Source organism: Phyllopteryx taeniolatus, chromosome 3, assembly GCF_024500385.1.
Source record: "Phyllopteryx taeniolatus isolate TA_2022b chromosome 3, UOR_Ptae_1.2, whole genome shotgun sequence".
In the NCBI taxonomy this organism is placed as follows: Eukaryota; Metazoa; Chordata; class Actinopteri; order Syngnathiformes; family Syngnathidae; genus Phyllopteryx; species Phyllopteryx taeniolatus.
In genome coordinates, this window is record NC_084504.1 from 510,325 (window position 1) to 534,056 (window position 23,732).

General features: G+C 41.5%; 1 long non-coding RNA gene across 1 annotated transcript in view; it reads right to left on the minus strand.

Annotated features, from left to right (window-relative positions):
• LOC133474573 (uncharacterized) overlaps positions 1–22,846 on the minus strand; it is a 37,051-nt gene extending 14,205 nt beyond the window's left edge. The window contains exons 1-4 of the long non-coding RNA XR_009787562.1: positions 22,752–22,846; positions 21,985–22,109; positions 21,168–21,441; positions 14,448–14,623 (exon numbers count right to left, since the gene is read on the minus strand). This is a non-coding gene — a long non-coding RNA (uncharacterized LOC133474573). The remainder of the gene's footprint in view (positions 1–14,447; positions 14,624–21,167; positions 21,442–21,984; positions 22,110–22,751) is intronic.
• Positions 22,847–23,732: the final 886 nt, after the last annotated feature.

The following is a 23,732-nucleotide window of genomic DNA, read 5'->3' on the forward strand; positions in this document are numbered from 1 at the left end:
GATGAGTGGTGGGCGGATCGATGTAAATATCGATAGCATCGATACAAAGTCAGTATCGGCATTGGCTCGATACTACCGTGATGAGATTGATAGTTTCAGTTTTGCTCTTTTATGCACTGCTGTGGTTTCGTCAAACAAGTGACAGCCAGGTCGCCGGACTCGTTGCTTCTGTCTCAGCACGGAGCAGGCACACTTTGCCCCTTCTCCCCCTCTGTTTCGATGTTGTGCCGTCACGTGACTTAGCATCACAAAGGAAACAAGCAAGCAAGCCACCGGCTAGCACACACACAATGCATGCATCTACAGAAATAAGGAGCAAAAGCATGGCAAAGAGGAAGCTGAAGAATCTGTGTGGCTATATTTCCAGGCTGAAAATGACACAACAGCAAGCAGTACAATTTGTAAAAAGGCTGTAATGTACAGTGGTAACACCACAAATTTATATGAGCATATGTAAAATCAAGTAAAAGAAAACACCGACCAACAGAAATGGAGAGAGGTGGAGAGAAATTTTGTTTATTTTGAAAATAAAGTTACGGTCCAGGTAATCTTTTTTGGGTTTTTTTGTGAATAAGCACACTGCTAATTCTCTCTGGGTTTTAACTTTTCAATAATAAAAGAGGAAACATCACAAAAACACTTAAAGGTCATGAAAACCACGTAAACCAAAAGGCATTCTTTGTGCACACTTAAATATACGAAGCATTTTAACGAAAAGTGATCAGGTCAATCACCTTCTCACTGACTCAAATATTGACTTCCTCTGCCTATCTGAGACATGGCTCCATGAATCTTCGCCCTCAGCAATACTATCTGTACCTGGTTATAAAATGTTTAGAAACGACAGACAGGGTTCTAAGGGAGGAGGTGTTATAATTTATGCCAAGGTCACTTTTAATTGTAATGAAATACATGTTACAGATGAGAATGGATTAGAATTTCTTGGACTAACTGTCATGGTCTGTGTTTTGGTTTGGGTTGTGTTTAGTTTTGTTCAATGTTTTCCTGTGTTCCATGTTTGTCGTGTGCTCATTAGGTTGTTGTGTCCACCTGTTCTCGTCTACTTTGTGTTGACCAATCAGCTCTCTCTAGCCACTCGTCTTGTCCAGGTGTTCCTCGTTGTCTCGTCAATTTGTTTGTATTTAGTTCCCTGGTTTCTTTCAGTTCTCGTCGGTTCATTGTCGTTGTCACATGTCTTGCCATGTCATAGTCGCCAGTTGTTTTTGTCATAGTCGCCTGTTGTTTTTGTCATAGTCGCCAGTTGTTTTTGTCATAGTCGCCTGTTGTTTTATCATTGTGATTAAATATTATTATTTTGAGATTCCCGCACTCCTGCCTTGCCTCCCTGCTTCCCTGCAATTGGGTCCACCATGTTCTTGCCTTGCGTTCCTCGCCGTCGCCCTAACCATGTTCTTGACAGAATGAACCGACCAGAACAGGACCCAGCGGGAAGAACATGGCGTCACCCTGGACGCCACCAAACTGCCTCCCACCGTCCTCAGCCTGCCATCCATACCTACCCTCCTCCAGTAAGCCCTATCATTCAGTCTTTTCTGTCCTTTTCCTCGGGTCCCCCCACTTGTCCTAGTTATTCACCATGCCCTACTATTGTACATCCACATGTTTCTTTAGATTCAGATTTTTCTGATTGTGAAGATGGCCCTGATTTAGTTAACCTCCTGTCGGATTCTGACTCTGACACAGATTTAGATTTTTCTGGTTCCTTCCCTAGTTTATCCCGTCCTCGTCAGTTTTTGTCACGTTTCCACGTTTCCAACCCCAGTGAGTCCAAATCCTTTCCCTCTGACCTTTTCTTGGGCACCCGTTTGGCCATCTACCCGGGACCGCCGCGTGGTGGCCAACGGAGGCGCCCAAGTAAAGGTCAAATTTTGCCCCCTCGTTTTTTCCCCCCTGTTCACAAATCACTTGATTTTTCACCTGTTCCCACACGTTGTTCCACGGCTCCAATTAAGTCACGTCTAGTCAAACCTGCCCCCAAGCCATGTTCAGTACCAGCCATTTTTCCTAGTTCACCTTCCCGAGACCTTGTGCACTCTTCCACTCCCGTACCCTCTACTCCCACACCTCAATGGCGGCAGGCTGAGGAAGCGACTGCAGCTCCCGTTCCGGCTCCTCGGCAGCTGCGCCAGGCTCCCGCACCGGCGGCGCTCGTCCAGCGGCCGCCACCCATCCTTGCTCCGGCGGCGCTCGTCCAGCGGCCGCCACCCGTCCTTGCTCCGGCGGCGCTCGTCCAGCGGCCGCCACCCGACCATGTTCCGGCGGCGGTCATCCAGAAGCCGCCACCCGTCCATGTTCCGGCGGCGCTCGTCCAGCGGCTGCCACCCGTCCTTGCTCCGGCGGCGCTCGTACAGCGGCCGCCACCTGACCATGTTCCGGCAGCACTCGTCCAGCGGCCGCCACCCGTCCTTGCTCCGGCGGCGCTCGTCCAGCGGCCGCCACCCGTCCTTGCTCCGGCGGCGCTCGTCCAGCGGCCGCCACCCGACCATGTTCCGGCGGCGGTCATCCAGAAGCCGCCACCCGTCCATGTTCCGGCGGCGCTCGTCCAGCGGCCGCCACCATCATTTATTTGCTTAGCTTGCATTAGTATTATGGACGATTTTAGATGTCTCGCCTTCGAAAAGATGACTCAGCATCATCCGATGGAAGGGCGCCTGGACCAAGGACGTGATCGGATGTGGTCGGGTCGGGACAAGTGTTGGTCCAATATTTTGTGTTGTGTCTTATTGCTTAGAATACTATGTCTGGGAAAAACCCTCTTATTATCAAATATTATGTGTCGTGTCTTATTGCTTAGAATACTATGTCTGGGAAAAACCCTCTTATTATCAAATATTATGTGTCGTGTCTTATTGTTTAGAATACTATGTCTGGGAAAAACCCTCTTATTATCAAATATTATGTGTCGTGTCTTATTGTTTAGAATACTATGTCTGGGAAAAACCCTCTTATTATCAAATATTTTGTGTTGTGTCTTATTGCTTAGAACATTATGATTTGTAAATCCCTCCTATTTCAAATAAATGCAGGAGCGAGGGGGGGGATTGTTTAGAGCGTGTTGAGAGGCTGTGATCTGAACAATCTCCCATACGCCCTCCTCATGAGAAAAAGAAACCAGCGTCTTCATTCCTTTTGTGTCTATTTTTTATAATGTTGGGTAAGATAAATCCAACATTAAATTGGTCCTTCGAGCCGGATGTCAACACACCCGAGGATTCCAGTTGTGGAGCCGACTTCCAGTTAAGAGACCGTGGCCACGGCAAGTAAGACCCTTTACGGGACTGGTCTTCGTTCTCCTCAACTGGGATCTGAAGGTTGACGACAATCCACAGGATTGAAGACGACTGGTGAGTTAAATTTTAAATTTTTTTTTAGGAAAAAGGACGCCGGAGTCCACAAATTCCGCGAGGACGGCGGAGTCCTGTACGTACTTAAATTCCGTGTTTAATAAACCCTGTGAATACTAGTCAATGGCGGGTAAAATAAAGAAACTAGGAAAGTTTCGTGGCGTCGTAGTTAAATTCCGTATAGGATGGCGGAGTCCTCTAATGAGCTGTTGACAGACGTAGTTAAATTCCGTATGGGACGGCGGAGTCCTCTAACGAGCCAGTGTGAATGAAAACTGTTTGAATGAGAGTGTAAATGGGAAATGGGAAACCACTAGGTTTTTCATTCCATACCAAAACAGTGGGAAAGTAAACGGTGGACTTTTGTGGATGCAAAGGCAAGAATTCTCCACTCGAAAGAGTTGAAGTGAGAATTACCACAGAAAGTAAATTTGAATCACCGTCCTACTGAAAAGAAACAGTGTTCTTGACTACCCTAGGTAGTATTACACTGAACCAAATTCTTTCAAATGGGGAAAGGAAGTAGTAAAATAAAAAACAGGAATACACTGCAGTGTAGAGGTTGGAGGTTCATTAAATTAAATTTAAAAGAAAAAAAGAAACAGGATCCTGATAAAATCTTATATTTAGAGACAGGGATAACCGAACACGGCTTTAATGGTTGGTTAAATACACAAAAAATAGCCGCGTTGCAGGAATCAAATTATATAAAAAATAAAAGACAAGCCACCGTTAAACGTGGGAAAGGCTCTGTTGTCTGCAGCCTTGGAGCTTATCACAAAAATAGAAGATAAAAAAGAATGTGATGAGCTGCAGTAATACAGAGCATGCGTACCAAACCCACGCACATTGTTAAATTCATTAAGACCAGACGCTACTGTGTTTACAGTAGTGGACATTAATGCATTAATGCATTAATGCATTCTTTTCAGTACCAATAGAAAATAACAGTCAATTTTGGTTTGCATTCACATTTGAGAAAAAAAAAAAATATATATATATACATTTACTAGATTACCGCAAGGTTACTGTGAAAGTCCAACTATTTATTCACAAGTTAATTCACAACACGCATGTCTTCTGGCATCTACAGATGAAGACACATGCAAAGATTCATTGACCTTACTGCATCATCTAACAGAAGAGGGACATAAAGTTAACAAAAAATAAATTGCAATGATGTAAAAGACAAGTTAAATATCTAGGCCATAATTTAAGTATAGGAGGAAAGACTATATTAGAAGACAGGAGAGCTATAGTCTTAAAAAATCCTAAACCACAGACGAAGAAACATATAATAATCATTTTTAGGTCTGACAAATTATTGTAGAGCATGGATTCCAAACTATGCAGAAATTGTTGCACCATTGTCAAAATTAATATATGAAAACAACCTTAAAATTACATCACCTGTTTAATGGAGTACAGAGGCAGAAAAGGCCTTCTGTGACATTAAACAACATTTGGTGTCCAGTGCTGCGCTAGGCCTTCCAAATTTAATGATAAAACATTCATTCAAATGGTAGATTGTAAAAGCTATTGCATGACCTCCGTACTTACACAACAATACGGTGATAAGCTAAGACCAATAGCTTATTTTTCAACTAGAGAGCAGTTCACCCTAAAGGTCCCACATACAGTGTCTGCTCTCCTATTGCAAATCACCTGCAAGACATTTATCTTGCATTGCCATCTTGCTATCACAACCACATTTGACTGTTGAGCGATGCACAACCTTAAATCCAGCCACACTAATACCCTTACTTGATGAAGGCACGCAGCACGATTGACAGGAATTGGCTGAACAAGCTGCTGAATTAGTAGCATTAATCGAGGCATGCAAACTAATGAAAAATAAAGATGGTACAATCTATACTGATAGCCAATATGAGTATTCCACAACAAGACCGTAATTATTGTGAAAAACAAAGTGCAAAACTACAAAATGAAATTTACATTAGCACAGGAAAAAAAAAAAAAAAAAAAAGGGATGGTGGCACAGATAGATTGACACTTTACAGCCCTAAAAAATAGCAGAAAGAAACACGTGGGTTCATTTAACACACTGTAAAAGAGTCATTTCAGCTGAGTACTCAAACAGGGAAGGTGAGCAAAAGTCTGATAACGGAGCGGGAGCAGATGTGTAGATTCTGAAAACGCTTGCTGGTCAGTGAAGAAAAAAGACACCAACCCTTTTAGTGAGAACTCAGCAGAAAGGCACACCCACGTTGGTTATGAGATTCGATAAGTTGTTACGTAGCAACTTTGGCTACTAAGATGTTGGTTTTGTTTTTGTGTACATGGGACGTCCCACCCTCAATGATAAAACCCATTTTTTAGATAGAAAATCACCTACCAACTGGACCAATATGACGAACCCAATAATAATAAAAATTTTTTTTTTTGAATCATTAACTCGTATCAAAAGGAGTACAGCTGATGATCAAAATTGTGGGCATGGCCTCCAAATGCGGCAAAACAGTTTAATATTTTGTGCCCCCAAAATCAAGCTGCTTTAATCATAATTCCATATGCGGCTCTCACCAATGATGCTCAAGAGAATGGGCAGAATTGGGGATTTAGATATGACTGGTATGCAACTATAGGTTTTGAATGGAAACACCTTATTGGTGAAACAGGTTATGATTGGTCCAGTTGGTCAAAAAGAACAGCAAAAGAACAAAGAAAGAAGTTTAACATAAGCAAAACGGCCCATAGTTTAATATTGAAATACAAGTCACCCAATGTGTTTGATAGTGAGCTTGTGGGCCTATTCTGGTGGAAAAGATCCCCACTTCCAAGTAGTATTGTGTTATAGGAACCGTGTTAAACCAAAAATGCCATTGAAAACTTCAAAGAAAGGTAGACAAATTTTAATGGTTAACAACATAACTACTGATGATTGGTTCCTTGTTGTCACAGGAGTTTCAGGACAAAATAACAATTGGTTACTATTGATGGAACAAGCAGCAAATGTAGCGAGAAAAGATTGTGTTGTTTGCATGGGTCCCAGGCCTTTGTTGCGCATAGTTCCGGCATAATTATCACAAGATTGTATTATTCCATTTGCACACTGATTGAGGAGCATCTGCAACATTTGCACAACCATTGTCCCAGATTATCGCACTACTCGTCACTTTAAACCGCATACACTCCTTGAAGACTCAGCGCCCTTTGCACAATGATCTTTGCACCGGACTATTGCGATATTAGTCATTCAAACTGCTGCTAGAGGACTGCATCTTTTTGCACAATTATTTTTTGTCAATGTCTTTATGTCTCCAAAGTGTTCTGTAAATTGACTGTCTGTTGTACTAGAGCGGCTCCAACTACCGGAGACAAATTCCTTGTGTGTTTTGGACATACTTGACAAAAAAGAGATTTATCCTGGCAGAGGCAAAATTATCCAACATAAAACATACATGGTGTTCCTCGTGGGGTTCCTAATCAATACAAATTAGCTGACCAAGTTGCAGGAGGATTTGAATACTTCATATGCTGTTGGTGTACGATTAATAAAAATGTTGATGGGATAAACTATATCCACTTCAATGTACAGAGATTAGGAAATTGGACTCAGAGTGGGTTGGAAGCTGTGCACGAGCAGCTCAAGGACGTTCCAAAGACCGCATAGCTGTCGACATGCTCCTTGCAAGAGAGGGAGGTGTTTGCGGTATGTTTGGAGAACAAACAATACTGCTTCAGATGGCAGCTTGACCAGAGCCATCGATGGTCTACGGACCCTCAATCAACACTCCTTGTGAAACAGCTGAATGGACGTTTTTTGGTAAATATAAAACCCTAATTTCACCAATATTGATATCAATTGCTGTTTTTGCAGCCATTCTGACATTGTGTGGATGTTGTTGTATCCCATGCATTCGGGCATTAATCAGTAAATTAATCACCACAGCCATAACCCACATGGAACCGTATGGAGCAGATTTATCCTTTATTGGAGGTTGATAATAATGACGATGATGATGATGATGTTGTTTTACCTGATTTGTTTCCTGATCCAGGTGATTACGATGTTTAAACTACAACATTCATGTATGACAAGTTTACTCTGAGTGTAAATGTATTTGTTTCATAAAAATGATTCTACAATTAAAAATCGAAATGAAGTGACTGTAAGATGATATGAGAATTTGTGCAAATACATGATAAACAGGAGGGAAATGTTAAATATATTCTAGAAGTTATCATTTATTTGCTTAGCTTGCATTAGTATTATGGACGATTTTAGATGTCTCGCCTTCGAAAAGATGACTCAGCATCATCCGATGGAAGGGCGCCTGGACCAAGGACGTGATCGGATGTGGTCGGGTCGGGACAAGTGTTGGTCCAATATTTTGTGTTGTGTCTTATTGCTTAGAATACTATGTCTGGGAAAAACCCTCTTATTATCAAATATTATGTGTCGTGTCTTATTGCTTAGAATACTATGTCTGGGAAAAACCCTCTTATTATCAAATATTATGTGTCGTGTCTTATTGTTTAGAATACTATGTCTGGGAAAAACCCTCTTATTATCAAATATTTTGTGTTGTGTCTTATTGCTTAGAACATTATGATTTGTAAATCCCTCCTATTTCAAATAAATGCAGGAGCGAGGGGGGGGATTGTTTAGAGCGTGTTGAGAGGCTGTGATCTGAACAATCTCCCATACGCCCTCCTCATGAGAAAAAGAAACCAGCGTCTTCATTCCTTTTGTGTCTATTTTTTATAATGTTGGGTAAGATAAATCCAACAATCGCCCACTTCAGGTCATGAGACACTGCAATTCCCAGGATCTTGAAGGCAGTTGGAGAGCTTGAGGGGCAGCTGTGGCGAAGGATGCCTCCTGAAGTCCACAATCATCTCTACAGTCTTGAGCGTTTTCAGCTCCAGTTTGTGTCGGCCGCACCACAGCTCCAGCCGCTCCACTTCCTGTCGATATGCAGACTCGTCACCGTCTTTGATGAGGCCGATGACTGTGGTGTCATCTGCAAACTTCAGGAGTTTGACAGCCGGGTGTGTTGAGGTGCAGTCGTTCGTGTAGAGAGAGAAGAGCAGTGGAGAGAGGACACAACCTTGGGGTGCCCCAGTGCTGATGCTGCGCGTGGATGAGGTGGCCTCCCCCAGCCTCACCTGCTGTGTCCTGCCCGTCAGAAAACTGTAAATCCACTGGCAGATGGCAGGCGAGACGCTGAGCTGGAGAAGCTTGGAGGAAAGGAGTTCACTACGAAAGGAAATAATCGACGATGGCGGGTGGGGGGGTGGATACATACTAGGGGTGTAGCAGCATACGTATTTGTCCTGAACCGTCACGGTCCAGACATCACGGTGCAGTCATACAATGAATATGAAAACAGGAGTTCAACAACACACCCCCACTGCTTTTTACAAGCCTCTATATCTCAGAACGGATAAAGCCAAAGACATTACCAAAGCTATGGGCTTATACATTTCAACAGCTATGCGGCCATAAGCAGTAGTCGAAGACTTAAGACTTCAATTATTTACATAAAGGAGAAAGTCTATTTAATCCAGAACCACAAAAATCCTTTGATGGCCCCCAATTTCCAGAGAAAAAAAAGCAAGAATCACACCCATAGACCAACAAACCACAGAGCTCCTTCAATGGGCCCCTTACTTGTCACATGGGTCACTGTGTGACAACTGGAGGAGAAGACGGGACAAAACCCTTCAAAATAGGGATCACCCAGGACCTCTTACACCCTAAGTAAGAATCATATCCATAGACCAACGAGCCACAAAGGGGCTGTCATGGCCGCCTTACTTGGCACATGGGCCACTGTGTGATAATTTCCGGAGAAAATAGGACAGAAGCGGGCTACTCCAGGACTTGAACCTGGGACTTCTCAGACCCTGAGAATCATACCCCTTGACCAACAAGCCATAAAGCACATTTGATAGAGTCTTCACATGGGCCACTGTGTAAAGATCAGAGAAACGGGGACAAACTTCAAAAGAGGGGCTGATCTAGATTTGAAACCTAGACCTGTCACACATTAAGCCAGAAGCATAACCCTAGTCCAACAAGCCGAAGAGTGCCTTTGATGGCCCCTTTAATTGTCACATGGGCTACTGTGATACAATTGACAGAAACAGACAAAACCCTTCAAAAGATTGATCGTCCAGGAGTTGAACCCGGACCTCTCGCACCCTAAGCAAGAATCATACCACTAGACCAACAAAATACCTGTCATGGACCCCTTACTTGTCACATGGGACACTGTTTGAAAATTGCAGGAGAAACTATGACAAAACCCTTCAAAGGGCTCATCCAGGATTTGAAACCAGGACCTCTCACACTCTAAGAAAAAAATCATACCCCGAGATCAACATGGCCACCAAAACCCTTTGATGGTCCCCTTACTCGTCCTATCAACCTACCTACCTACCTACCAGAGGTGGTACCAAGTCTGCTTTGAAAGTCAAAAGTCTCATATTTACCCTCCAGTCCCGAGTCAAGTCCTAAATTGAGACAGGTAAGTCCCGAGTCAAGTCGCTACTCCTACAGAGTTTCAAGTCCTTTTGAGTCATTTTACCAACAAAATAAAAAATATATTTTAATATATATATTTTTTAATATATATATGCAGCACAGTAATGACTGGTTAGCGCATCTGCCTCAGAGTTCTGAGGTTCGATCCCCGGCCTCACCTGAGTGGAGTTTGCATGTTCTCCCCATGCCTGTGTGGGTTTTCTCCGGGCACTTCGGTTTCCTCCCACATCCCAAAAACATGCATTGTAGATTAATTGACAATGCATGTGTGAATGTGAGTGCGAATGGTTGTTTGTTTATGTGTGCCCTGCGATTGGTTGGCAACCAGTTCAGGGTGTACCCTGCCTCCTGCCCGATGATAGCTGGGATAGGGTCCAGCACGCCCGCGACCCTTGTGAGGATAAGTGGCTCAGAAAATGGATGGATGGTGTCAGATTTCACTTATCCGCAGGACTAATCGGGAAAACTGTCCTGACCGACTCTCCGTTTAAAGGGTCAAGCCTCCCCCTTTTTCCTTACCATCTCAACCACCTTACGCGCAAGGGGACAGGAGCTTTTAAGCCGGTGTCGAGATGAATTCGCCTAGGTGTGCTAACTGCCTTTAGTTTTATGGAGCCAATCCGATCTGCTCTCACTTATCACCCCTTGATGAGTAACCGCACCGAGTGAAAGGATAATAATGTGAGTACTCCGTTTTTACAGCAGCTCCATCTCTATGAATCGTGTGCACTTGTCATTGACCTAGTAAATTTAACACTCCTTGTTAGGACCGTACGGATTTGTTTTTGTATTAAGCCGAAGTGATATAAATGAGTTACTTTTGGGATGGTGTTACGACCCGATGATATTAGTATCGTCGACGTTTAATCACTTATAAGAGGTTGAGTGATAAAAATGAGACAACTCTCATTATAAGAATGACAAAGATAGAATAAAATTATAGCAAGGTTTTTATTTCAGTGATTATTTAAGGTTAAAATGATAATATGACAGTAAGGGTTTGTAATATAAAATAAACAATAATAAGAATAACAAAAGTGAAAAGAAGTAGAAGTAGTTAAAAGTAATAAATCATAAACAAGTATTACCTTTTGAGTGAGCTTTAAGGAGTGATCAAGTCCTACGGAGCCATAATGCCAATTAATAATAAGATAATTTGGAATATAAGAATCCCTGGACAGCTGACTAGCGCTCTTCCCTATCCACGCAATGTCAATGGCGGTTCTATTAGTTACCTTATTATAATAATCTTTTAGTCTTGCCCAATTAAAGAGGAGAATTAAAAAATGAAGAGCTTTCCAAGTAGCCTGATGAAATCCTCCTGCCAGCATGTCCCTTGTCATTGCGAGAGAAAAGAGCATGTGTCTCCCTATCCTTGAGAAGATAAGAGAGCGCCGTTTATCAGCGTGTGAGGCTTTTATAACCTTGGTGGGTTTCAGACCTCCCTCTTCTAAAATAATCCTTTGTTTACATATCCTGACATGCGCTCCTCGCTGTCGGCCTGTCCTGATACGACCTGAGTGGTAATTACTTTTTATCACCACTTCAGAGTGTCCTGACTTGACCTGAGTGGAAAGCACCTGTCATCTCCACTTCAGAGTCCTGACTTAACCCTTATTTGCTCACTCAAATAGGTTCTCAGTAAATACATTCAACTACAAGCACATTTCATGTCTTGTAGGTTCTCAGTAAATACATTCATCACACCATGTTAATCTCTAAGCCATCTGCAATACATGTGTATATGTTAAATGTCAAATAAATGTATATACTTCCATGTGAATACAATTCTCTCATGCATTCAACAGGTTCGCTCTTTTCTTTGTAGTACATCTTGTGCCGCTTCGTCTGAGAGAGACAATCCTACACAGGTTACAGTTTTTGCACAAAAGCATTGTATAATAGTAATACAAAAAGTAATACAAAAGTAAGAATAATATAAACAGCCTTACTAGGCTTGATGTACTCATTATCAATGATTCTCAAAAGAACATCAAAGTCATAACATCAAAGAGAACATCAAAGTTATCTCAAGGTTATAAAACTAAACAAATGGTTATAAGTTGTTGACTTCAGTATGTGTTTGTTTACTATAATACGGGGTTTAATAGTATTAAGATATTAAGAAGACTTGTGCTTGAACTGGCGACTCATACTCATGATCTAAATTTGATTTGGCGACTCTGGTGGTTAACCCAGGAATTGAAACTGGGGCTGAGCTCATACACATTTGAACCCAGCCACATAAGCCAATTACTACTTTTCTGCCCCATCGCTTCATGTGGCTTGGCAGACCACTTGACAATGGATGGATGGATGTGTATATATGTGTATATACACATGATGTGTATAAATATATATATATATATATATTTAAAATCCATATTTATTTATCAAAACAAATTTGGTAAACAAGTGCATTGAACCTTTATGAGAAATATAGGGGACTGATCAAAATGTTTTCACCTTTAAAGCCAATCATCAAGGGAGGGGGGCTTAGTTTATTGCCCCTTCAAAACCGATTAATAGTAGGTTTTCAGTTATTCTATGAAAATGCTATGCTATGACTTACTTTTACTAACTTTATTTCTGAAGTGACATTAAACAGACCTGTCACAAATAAGAATTTGCATCCAGTAGTGCTGCAATTAGTAATTGGGTATTCTACTGACAATTCTATCGGAATAATCAAGTATCAACTATAAGTATATAATCAAGTATAAGGATAAAATATATTTTTGCTTGGTTAAGGAGCAATTATGAATACACAAGAAACAAAGAGACATTTAGCTTAATAATGAAAGGCCAATTGGTTTCCTCTTTTAGATAATCAACAGTATTTTCTTAAATTCACATGGTGCATAAATCAGGAAAATCCATTTTCTTGTCTACAAACATTTCTCGTGAGGCAATTTCAAACACAAATATAAGTACATTTCAGTTTAAACTTGGCATTTCTTGTGAATAACAAAAATATAAGGCATTAATTAAAAAAAAGAGGAACACAAGTTTGTCGTCTTGTTATAATGACACAATTTTATCCAACTGTGGTATTTCAGTCAGAACACTAGTGAGCATTATGTAAAAGTATTACATCAAAAAGAGGCCAAGAAGAATGTAGTTTCATGTCGAATAGATGCTAGCTGTGTGCTAATGGATTGGTAAATAAAGTGAATAAAAAAGAAATACAGCACAAATATGATTCTTGAGAACACTAACTAAACCACAATGTCCCATAATGCAATGTGTTTAAAAAAAATTTTTTTTTACCAAAAATGTAAATTTTTATTGTTACGTTAAATGTCGTTGTCGTTTCTGTGTATGTTAAGAGTGGTTCTTGGAATGTATACCTTATTTAGCTGTCACATTTATTATTTATTTACTTTTTTTTTTTTAAACTATTACTTTAGGTAGCATATGAAAGAATGACGTTTTTGTCAGTTCCTTTATCAGAGCGTACCCAACAGTGTGTTATTTGTTAAAAGATAATAAGAGCTAAGTAAACCTTAGCAATAATGGCGTGGGGTTCTCTCATTGAATAAGTAAACATGAATAACTTCAGCATTATGGAGTTACTTATCATATTTTCCTGTATTAAAACGGAAAATGTACGGTAAATTGCACAAATAGCTATGGAAAAAGAAAGCTATAAGTGTTGGTTTGTCAGTGCTTTGGTCAAAGGAGCGTCTTTAAATAAAATCATGAGCCATTGACGTTCAAATTGAGTTCCAAGTCTTTTAACATATTGTCAAAGTTGAGTCTAAAGTCATGAAATTCATGGCTCAAGTCCAAGTCATGTGACTCGAGTCCACGCCTCTGCTACCTACCTACCTAAAACTCTACGATGCAGTACAATTCGATGCCTCTGTAAACTATCCATTCATCCATTTTCTGAGCCGCTTCTCCTCACTTGGGTCGCGGGCCTGCTGGAGCCTATCCCAGCTATCATCGGGCAGGAGGCGGGGTACACCATGAACTGGTTGCCAGCCAATCGCAGGGTACACATAAACAAACAACCATTCGCACTCACATTCACACCTGCGGGCAATTTAGAGTCTCCAATTCATGCATGTTTTTGGGATGTGGGAGGAAACCGGAGTGCCCGGAGAAAACCCACGCAGGCACGGGGAGAACATGCAAACTCCACACAGGCAGGGACAGGGATTGAACCCCGGTCCTCAGAACTGTGAGGCTGACGCTCTAACCAGTCGGCCACCGTGCCCCCCTCTGTAAACTACCTAATACCAATCTGACAGTGTCAATTTGAGATTTTTTTTTGTAAAGACAGAATATTTGATACAATTCTTATACAGTATTGGCTAGCATTATATTGGCCAATAATGTATTGGTTAGTTACAGTATATACGACATATACAAAATATGAATGGAAAAGTAATGACATTAACTGTACCATGTACAATAGGGTTAGTATGTAAATTATACGTTGATATAAAGCATGAGTTAACAAACCAGGCACCAAATAAAACAATGTAACACACACACACAAAAGAATCTCAGCATATGGCACACACAGGGAAGGGAAGGTGGTGTAGGATGTTTGCTGTCACCTTGCATACCGAGAAGACCCAAGCATGTGGAGGACAGCTCAGTGTTTACATAGGACTCTTGTCTTGTTGGAAGGAGAGGGGATATGGTCACATGGAACTCTTTGGGCTGGAAAGTCCCCCCTCTGTTTAGCCGGGACATCCATGCTTTCATCAGAACCAGGCGTCCTCCTCTGATCCTTCATTCAACATGATGTAGAACAAAGGGAAAAAGTAAAGGCGTAAGCATGCCGTGTTTGCAGGGCAAAGCAATGCATTCATTATATTTGTGGACATTCTATGCTGTTTAAATTGCAGATTATGATTTTATAAATGAATGGCTGCTTCTTTATATATCTGCAGTTAATTTTGAATTTTGGCTCTTGTTTGCATTTTCAAAGTGAAACAGGATTGAAATTGGATTCACAATGTGACGTAATACAGTGTGTCATGCACATGGCCGAGGCTGCCTGGTCTATAACGTCCAAAGGAAACCCACTGTCTTTTTCAAAGTTTAATATTTCTAACTTCATCTAACTTAAATACCTTGGCACAGAATTTAGCTAAATACAGAGGGACACTTTTCACAAAGCCATATGTAAGCTGTTTTTGTTAGACTGTCATTTAATAAAAAGATTTTAATCACTAATACCAAAAGTGTACATTTTTGGAGAAGCACTAAAATGCACCCCGTTAAAGAAGCAGGGGGTTACTGGGTTTATATAACTGTGGACTGGATGTAGAGAGAGTAAGAGACAGATGTATTTGTAGGGTAAAACTATATTACAATAGTTTCGAAAGTATGCACCCCCCTCGGGAACACCAGAGGATGCAGCAGCAAGTTAAGAAAAACAACATTTTCTATCCCGCTTACACTGTTAAAAAATAAATAAATAATCTGAAATCTAAATATAAATAATCCAAAAATAAAAAAGAAACAAAAAAATCTGCGGTTACACACATGCAATCTATTATTTTATATAAAAAATTAATGCCATTACTTCTCTCGTCAGTTATGACCAATAACCACAATCTTGTACAATTGAAAATAACAGAATCTTCTCGGATCGATTAGCCTACTGGAATGGACTTTACTTTGGAGTCAGCCAGAATGTTGCTGCTTGCTTCTTGGAATACGTAAGAGGGAGCACAAAACTCCTGTTCTGGCCTTGTGCACTTTAGAGTTCATTTTCAGATTTTGCTTATTGTCTTCACAAGTTTAAATGGTCTCACCCTGCCTTACATTCCTGAGCTACTCCATTTTATGTCCATGCCCGCTGCCTCAGGACAGCTGACCAGGTCTCTAATGAACTGCGACTCCCTGGAGACCCAGAATATGTCTCCAGGAGACTCCAGGAGACATCGCAAAGATGCCTCCGCAATCAGTGGAGACGCGAAGTGCCATCAGGTCATCAACTAGTGAGATAGGGGTCTAAGACTGTGGGGACTAGTTGTTAGTTTCTTATAAACAAAATAGGCAGGAGTTCATGACTTGCTTTTCTTTCTCTTCTTTACCCCAACTCCTTTTTATAACAAATACACATTTGCTCTCAATTGATCTCTACTCTTACAAGACACTTTTCTATCTGCGTAGCAAGTGCGTCTTCCTCATCTTCATCTTCTTCGCACAAACTGCACATCAATGATCCAAAATGTAACTCTGCTGACACCTAGCGGTAGAATAATTCTATTCACGTTTATATCAATACAAAGCGATGTTTTCATACTCTTTTTAAACTGTATATTCATATTTCTATTTATATTCAAATAACTATGGGCTATATTCTCCCGTATGCTTAAACCAGAAAAGGCACGCAGCTCGGTGCTTTTCCCTCTGTGTCCATTCTGCTGTCCACTTAAGTCTATCACTTGTGCGTCTTCTGGCCATGTGTACACTTTGGGTGGAGTAACCCTAAAATGTGGGCGTTTCCTCTCATATCTGGCCTTGAGTGTATTCTGGCCAAGACTTAAGCGGGTTTCCTCTTGCACGCTCCAGAGGCTGTAGTGAGTGTAGCGCCCAGGGAAGGTGAAACATATTGGTACGCATGAGGGTGTCAGAAGTCATTGTGACTGAATCGGCGTAACTTGAAAACACACAAGCCAGGCGCCTAAAATACTGATTTAAGCACCAATGGGAGAATATGGCACTTGTAGGTTTGGTGTAAAAGCAACTCAATGTATCCTGGATTAAAGTGTCTGCTATATGACCGATGAAGAAATCTGTGCCGTTCAAACTAATACAACCAGTGGGGGCATTTGGTTGATGCAGAGTGAGGGTAGTCGCAAGTTTTACTCGCGTGCAATACATCCCCAAATGAGTTACTGTGCGCCCCTGCCACCGCCCCTGCATTGTACCCTTTTTGTGATGTTATAATTTAATCAGTGTAAATTCTTTACAACGTACATTGATTTATTTCAACCACTACAAGTGAGATAAAGATGAAAGAGAATCATAACTATATAATATTATTAAACACTATGTTAATCTTTCGCATATAACATGTCACTTCCTGTCAAAGTACAATAAATCAAAATAGATTCATAGCGACAAGGTGCTTCGTTTTCGTCTGTCATTAATTTCTTACATGTAATTTTCAGGTAAATTTTAAATTTACTGAATTTATTTGGTTCTCCCCGTGCCTGCGTGGGTTTTCTCCGGGCACTCCGTTTTCCTCCCACATCCCAAAAACATGCATGGTAGGTTGATTGAGGACTCTAAATTGCCCGTAGGTGTGAATGTCACTGCGAATGGTTGTTTGTTTCTATGTGCCCTGTGATTGGCTGGCTACCAGTTCACGGTGTACCCCGCCTTTCGCCCGAAGATAGCTGGGATAGGCTCCAGCACCCCGCGACCCTAGTGAGGATAAGCGGAACGGCAGATGAATGAATGAAATTATTGAATTATTAGTAAAACTAATAAAAACTAAACTAAGGTGAAGCATTTAAAAAAACTGATAAAAACTAATAAATAAATAAATCGCTCTAAGAACTACCCATCCATTTTCAACACTGCTTATCCTGGTTAGGGTCACAGGACGCTGGAGCCTATCCCAGCTGACTTCGGGCAAAGGGCGGACTACACCCTGAACTAGTCGCCAGTCAGTTGCAGGGCACATATAGACACAGACAACCATTTGCACTCACATTCACACCGTCACTGAGTGGGAACTGAACCCACACTGCCCGCACCAAAGTCAGGCGTGTGTACCACTACACCATCAGTGACCCACTGTAAAAACTAATTAAAACTAACTCAATTTGAAGACGAAAAGTCAAATCCAAACCTATTATGACCCTGCATCCACCTTGAATCCACCCTTCCAGTGGGATCAAAATATCCTAATCTCCACCTTGGAGTTTTGAAATACGCCAAAACAGCATTTGATGGTGATTCTGGGTAGGATTGGATTACCAAATCTATATCCCAATTTCATTCGGCTCAGAATCACAAACCCTGGTTGGAAATACTCCATCCATCCATTCTCTGAGTTGCTTCTCCTCACAAGAGTCGCGGGAGTGCTGGAGCCTATCCCAGCTATCATCGGGCAGGAGGCGGGGTACACCCTGAACTGGTTGCCAGCCAATCGCAGGGTACACACAAACAAACAACCATTCGCACTCACATTCACACCTACGGGAAATTTAGAGTCTTCAATTAATCTACCCTGCATGTTTTTGGGATGTGGGAGGAAACCGAAGTGCCCGGAGAAAACCCATGCAGGCACGGGGAGAACATGCAAACTCCACACAGGCGGGGCCGGGGATTGAACCCAAGAACTGTGAGGCAGATGCTCTAACCAGTCGTCCGCCGTGCCAGGTTTGAAATACTCAATTAGGAAATGTAATCCTATCCAGACCAATCTGATCCATATTAAACCAGTGAGATAGGGGTCTTAGTTTTAAAGATAGCTTGAGATTCTGCCCATGTCTCTTATTTATTATTTTATTTAGATTATGGTTTCAACTTTTTGGTTTAAAAAAGTTCATTCAGTAATTCTGTGTTAAATTGTCTTATGTTTAAATTGTATTTATGTACAGTAATCCCTCATTATACCATGGTTCACTTATTGCAGTTTCAGTACATCATAGTTACTTTATTGATCAATGTTGTGCAATTACTTTTATATTAATCCATCCATCCATTTTCTTTACCGCTTATCCTCACTAGGGTCGCGGGCTGCTGGAGCCTATCCCAGCTATCTTCGGGCGGGAGGCGCGGTACATCCTGAATCGATCACCAGCCAATCGCAGGGCACATAGAGACAAACAACCATTTGCACTCACATTCACACCTACGGGCAATTTAGAGTCTTCAATCAACCTAGCATGCATGTTTTTGGGATGTGGGAGGAAACCGGAGGGCCCGGAGAAAACCCACCCAGGCACGGGGAGAACATGCAAACTCCACACAGGCAGGACCGCGATTTGAACCCCAGTCCCCAGAACTGTGAGGCAGATGTGCTAACTGTCATGGGTGTGTGTTCCGGGTTTTGTCTTCCCCGCCTGTTTCACACACACCTGCTCCTGTGATCATCTTCACCCCCTGTGCCTCGTTCACCCTAATTACCTGTTGTATTTAACCTCGTGTCTCATTCCCTCTTGTTGCCAGTTCATTGTACCTTGTCGTCGTGTTCCAGCGTTCCTTGTTTCCACGTCACAGACTCACAGTAAGATTTGACCCTGTTCCGATTATTGTTTTTGGAGTCGTGCATTTTTGGGTCCTATCCTCTGTTCCGTTCATGACACTAACCAGTCGTCCACTGTGCCGGCTTACTTTTATTATTGTTTATTTAATTATTTTCAGCAATTTACTTTGCTGAAAACAAAACCTTACCAAGCCATTTTCAATTTTCAAGTTCCTCAATGAACATTACTGGAATGCCACTGTTTAACACACAAGCCACAGTCAGAGTTTTATCAAATAAATTCACATATCTCAACCGAGCCCAACGTATAGCTAATGCACACACATAACAATATAGACAAACAAATACAAGTAAAGAACAACATTTCGTTTGATTTTCTCCAACTACAGTACTGGACAGTAGTTAAAAAGAACACAGCAAAGATTTTGCGAAGCCAGAGGATCTGCCGACCTGACTTCCCATAATGCTTTGTGCTGCCTACATGTCGGGACCATCACTGTGGAGCACAGTGCCTAATGCTTTAGGCAGAATATCACCCATTTACCCTGGGTCCATATGGGTTTTGTAGGCCTTTTGTTGGCATACACTTGTGTAGCGTGTGGGAGGCATTCTCAAGTGTACAATAAGAATGTTTGCACCTTTTTAAGTTTTACTTAACATTAAATTACATATGAAACTTCGATTTATCTACTATAAACGGTATAATTAATAATTGGACAATACAGGAAGTCCTCGATCTACGAACAAGTTCCATTCCTACGCTAGCAACGTAACACGATTTTCCGCGTAAGTCGGATTTCACCGTTAAAGTCGAAATTTACGGCGAAATACTTCTGTTATGGGTATTGTGACAGCAAGCTCAGTGTGTGTGGGCGTGTGCGTCGATGTGCGAGTAAGACGCGACTGTGCAGATGTCGTCCGGCGGGACTGTGAAGGAGGAAGGAGTCTCGCGCAGGTGCGAGTGTGTTCAGTGGCAAGTGTAGTGACGTGACCGGGGAAGAGTAGTGATTAGCGGAGGATCCGTTGACGTTGAATGTGCAGAGGAGCTAATAAAGCCATTAAAGCAGCAAATCGGTGCTTTGTGCCTTTATTGTTGCCGCCACCCAGCTCAGCTGTGCAACGAGAAAAGGGAGTTAACCCCTGCGTCTTCCAACCATGGTCAGGTGACCGTAGCAGGAAAGGTTAATACTTTGTATAAAGAAACTAAAATACATAAAAATAAAAAAATAAGATGCTGTACTTACCATTACTGCTAAGAGTGTGAAAAAAGGAGGGCGAAAAAGGCAAAGATACTCCCGCCACACAGACACGCACTATGCACTAGCTAAGCAGAAACACTATGATGCTGGGACAAAATGGCGGACGAGGCACGGGCGTCGTAAGTCGAAACGTCGTAGGTCGAGTGCATCGTAACTCGAGGACTTCCTGTACTTCTCAGACTTGATCACTTGCAAGGGTTTTCTGGGAATCTAACTCCCAAGATAAACAAGGGATTACTTTACAGCACTTTGTTGCAGCTGTGGTTGTTCTTAAAGTGCTATATCAACACAATTAAGTTGAGTTGAGTTGAGAAAGTCTAGAAATAACCCACAAAATGAGGAAAGTTGCCATAATACAGCATTGCGTAATGAGGACAGGCCAAAGTACAAATGGCAAGTGTGGGAAAGAAGAGAGAGGGAGTAATCATGCTCAAGTCTGGTTCAAATGACCGTGTGAGAACGGCCTTAACTTGAGCTACCCCAACCTTCATACGTCAAATATCCTCAAAACACATCAGGATCAGATAAGTAGCAACTCATAGAGGTCTTAAAAGGGTAGATTTGTGGAATTCTGATATGATTGATATAGTGCACAATGCAGCCCGAAGTTTCACACACCCCAAAAATGTCTTCATTCCAACATCCTGACTTTCACAGCCTTTAAATAAAAACACAAGGATACCAGGTACAAGCCTCAAAAAGCAATTCAGCCAATTAAGCTTCAGTAACTTGGTCAAGCATGGTTACTAATCATGTGACTGTAGTTAGTCGCAGTTCATTATGATGCGCTTCAGATGTTTGCAATGAGAAAATAGTTTTTTTTCTATGACCGCTCTTACCTGCTCTCAATTAGTGCACACTGATCATTGCTCATGTGACGTTAAGTTGACTCGCATTCCTTTGTGTGATGTTGTTCTGAACATGTACCCACCCAAATGAGAATTTAAAAAGCAGGAGTGTTAGTGTAGATACACTTGCCTGTTGCTAGCCAAGGAGCTCACTCTGGCTTTGTTTGTGGTTGGTAAGACTACCAGGGGTGGGGTGGTGGCGTGGTGGGGGTGTGGGTGGGGCTTGGGGTGTTGGGCGCATTCAGTGTCATCGCTCCCAGTATCTCTGTGAGTGACACAATATGATTAGGATTGATCTTAGTCTTTTGCCAGCATGAACCAGCTGATTTAGAGAATAAATAACTGAGCATGGCTCACTTGACCACTGGCTTGTTTTGTCATTGAGGTCATATGGTGGAAACATGAGAATATGGCAGCTGCAACAATATGTCTCAAGAGAGTAATGTTACCTATAATGAGTTTGCACGACAATACAGTAAGGTCCACAAGTATGGCTAAAATGCTGATATCTTTCTGTTAAAATAAACACAACTCCACAACAGTTACTGAAATATCTTGAAACAGAAAAATTTAACAATTAATAAAAATGAACTGTAAACCAACTCCACTAGCCCCATGTATCAAATGGGAACATTTTAACACAAAAACTGCATTTTCTATTGACTATTAGATTAAAAAGTAAAGAAATAATATGTATGTATGTAATATATTGTAATTTGTTAGTCCATAGTCTATTTTGTTAGTAGATAATCTCACAAGTAAATTACCTAGATTTTTGCATACGTTTAAGTAAGAAAACAATGCATACCACCAGTGGGGTGCAAAAGGGTGGTGCTGCCCAGGCCACACAATGATAGTTAGGCCCCTCGCTGAAAACATTGTTGCGGGGGGTTGATGGATGCAGGTGTACATTCTTCGCAATCCATAGTTTTCCTGAGACACATGAATGCCGTATAAATCCATTTGAAAAATATCTTACACTTTAAATGTGAAATTCACCCCCAGAGTGGATCCAGAAGTTAGTCCGTTACATGTATCAGGCTACTTTGAAGGAGCATGTGTTTTTGCATTCTGTACTTAATAAATCCAATAACATTAATTTAATCAGAATACTGTGCTCATGACTACGGTGTCCTTGAAGTGCAAAACAAGATAACAAATTGTAAAACACATTACATTTCACAAAACAAATTAACAAAAGCAGAAAAACTCTTACATTTCAGAAAACAAATTAACAAAAGCCAAAACACTTGTTGTCTCAACGCCCATCTGTCTCCGCCATGGTGGTCCACGTGGGAATGTGCAACCACAAACTGCAGCAATCAGAGAACCTTAAATCTGACTAGATCTACCACATAGACACCATCCTAGACTCAAACAGGCAGGCCTTAGTTTTGCGTCCCTTTGGCCCCCCTTGAGGTCCTCTGGCACTGGCCTTTTGTTAAAAAAACTAGAACAAAAACCAATGGAGAGGCTGTATTCAGCCATTACGGCTCGCAACTCTGCAACAGCCTGCCAGGGGGCATCAGGAACGCAGAGTCTGTTGATCTTTTTAAAAGAAGGCTCAAGACTTACCTGTTTGGTTTAGCTTTTAACTGATTTACTCATTTGTTTATTTATTGATTTCTTATTTTACTCATCCATCCATTTTCCGAGCCACTTATCCTCACAAGGGTCGCGGGAGTGCTGGAGCCTATCCCAGCTATCATCGGGCAGGAGGCGGGGTACACCCTGAACCGGTTGCCAGCCAATCACAGGGGCACAGTGTTTTGAGTTTACTCCAAATATTTCTTTGTTACTTTGATTATTGATTTTTGAGACTTTAAGTTAGTATTTAGATTTTTTTTCATGTGCCTTGTTAGCCTTCTTTGTTTTTGAAATTAAAATAAATTTTTGTAATGCATGCACTCCTGCCTGGCTCCCTGCTTCCCTGCACTTGGCTCCTTCACCTTCTCGTCTCCAACACCGTGAAAACCCGAACCTGACAAGCATCCTTTGTGGCTGCGAGCTGTGGCACCTCTCAGTGGGGATGGCTCCCGCAGTTTGCCCTTCCTTGCCCAGAATGCTCAGTGCCTTGCCATGTCTCTGTACTGTCTCTATTTTGTTAGTCAATAGGTGCTGTATTTGAGTGTGTATGTGAGTATGTGTTCATATGGGTGTGTTTGCATTTACCTGTTGGGATGGCAGGGGGAGTTTTTGTATTCTTCCTGCTATTTGAATTTTTTGTATCTTTGTGAAGCACTTTTGAGTGCATTCCTTGTGTACAAAAATTGCCATACAAATAGAATTTGATTGATTGATAAATTTAGTGGAATATAAAACTCCTCCGTTCCACAGCAATTCTCTTCAGGCCTCACTACAACCATCATACCCCTTTAGCGCATGACTAAGTACTCAGTACAATTAAAAATAATAATAATTCAGCTGCATGACTCGTACGAAAAACAGAATCTCTCCAACTTTGTGTCATGAAATATAATTAATTTTACACGCCTTGTTTCTTGGGCACACACCTTCTAGAACTGGCTGAAAAACAACATTTTGATTTAGCACTTG